Genomic DNA, 2,035 nt, shown 5'->3' on the forward strand with positions numbered 1-2,035 from the left:
GGCGCAGCAGCAGAATGTTCCTTCGTAGCCAAGCTAATCTTGAAACTGACTTGGAGGAAGCGGGTCGAGTGGGACGACGTGATACCAGTGGATGCAGGAATTTTTTTGAGAAAATGGGTGGCGATGCTTGAAGATTTGGCCAGCCTCAGCGTTCCGCAATGTTACAGCACCTCGTTCATGAGCGTTTCAGTGGAACTTCACATATTTGCAGACGCCAGTGAGCTGGTTTATGCAGCGGTCCCCTACTGGAGGATTATGGAAGCATCCGGGTCGGTTTAACTAGCGTTCGTGCTAGGGAAGACGAGATGTGCTCCACCGAAACTGACCTCCATCCCTCGGCGCTGCTAGCTACGCATCTACGACAACTCATAGTACAAAGCCACGATATAATACCCTCAAGAGTGGTGATGTGGAGTGACTCAAAAGCAACCATATCCTGGATCCAATCAGACCACAGACGCTACAAACCTTACGTGGCCCACAGAGTGAACGAGATCTTGGAAAATAGCAAAATTGATGAGTGGCGGTGGCTTTCAAGCAAACTTAATCCAGCCGACTTCGGAACGCGCATAAGACGGGCAAAAAGGGAATCGTTTTGGGTGAGCGGCCCAACATTCTTACTTCAGAGCGAGAGTAGCTGGACAGTGGAGACGAATAAAGAACTGCGAACAAAAATTACATCTGTGTTCATCATGAAATATTCCAAGATCTTCGAAAGGTTCTCCTCATTCCAGCGGCTAAAACGAATATTTAGTTGGATCTTACATTTCTACGATAATTGCAGGCGCAGACTGGCTGAAAGGAAATCCGCTCATTTAGATCCATCCGACATGCAGAGAGTAGACCTGGTGATTTGCCGTGTGCTTCAGATGGAAGCTTACGATGAAAATTACAAATTCCTGAAAATTCGAGGGCGCGTGGAACGCAATAGTGCACTGTTCAAATTTACGCCGTAGCTGGACGAATCCGGAGTAATACGGGTAACGATAGGCTAAACAACGCCACGGCTATTTCTCCATACACTCGGCGGCCAATTGTACTTCCTAAGGAACATCGCGTGACTGATCTTATCGTGGAATTTCATCATTGTGCCTGGCGCCACCGAAATGATGAGACGATAATCGCTGAGATTCGACGGCGATATTGGATTCTTAGTGTTAGGACAGCGGTTAAGCGAGTCTCTAGGAGATGTTTGGTTTGTCGAAAGAATCGCGCGAAGCCGGCGGTACCAATGATGGGGAAACTACCAGAGGATCGGGTTACTCCATTTGTGAGACCTTTCTCCTATGTTGGATTGGATTATATGGGACCGTTCGTTTTAACAATGGGTCGTCGTAGCGAGATGCGTTGGATCGCGCTATTCACATGCCTAACTACACGCGCTGTACACCTCGAGATAACCAAAGATCTATCAACCGATACGTGCTTGATATCCATCCGTAACTTCATGAACCGGCGAGGCCCTTGGTCCGCATACGTTCAGACAAAGGGAAAAATTTCGTTGGAGCAGATAGAGAATTGAAATGACAATTATCTGAACTTTCCTCAGAGAAAGTAGCTGACGCGTTGTCCATGGTAGGCGTAGAATGGGTATTCAACTGCCCTCTTAATCCTCACGCAGGGGGTTGTTGGGAACGCCTAGTACGTAGCGTGAAGCGAGCGATGGGAGATGCATTATATAATGAGATCCTGCAGGAGCACACTTTATATAGCCTTATGTGTGAAGCCGAGCATATTGTAAATTCGCGACCACTAACTCATATACCTCTTGATGCTCCTACCGATGAACCCCTTACTCCCAACCACTTCCTTATAAGTACCGCAAATTCTGACCAGACGCCCAATCCATTCCAAGAAATGCTGTGTGCGACGCGGAAACAGTGGCGAAAGATGCAACAACTCCAACATCGATTTTGGAAGAAGTGGCTCGCGGAATACCTTCCAGACTTGTGCCGCAGAACGAAGTGGTACCAACCGGTCGAAGCATTGAAAGTTTACGATGTAGTCTTTATCTGCGATGCTAGCGTGCACCGTT

The sequence above is a fragment of the Rhagoletis zephyria genome, unplaced genomic scaffold (assembly GCF_001687245.7).
Source record: "Rhagoletis zephyria isolate East Lansing unplaced genomic scaffold, Rhagoletis_zephyria_1.1 Rzeph_scaffold_01681, whole genome shotgun sequence".
NCBI lineage: Eukaryota > Metazoa > Arthropoda > Insecta > Diptera > Tephritidae > Rhagoletis > Rhagoletis zephyria.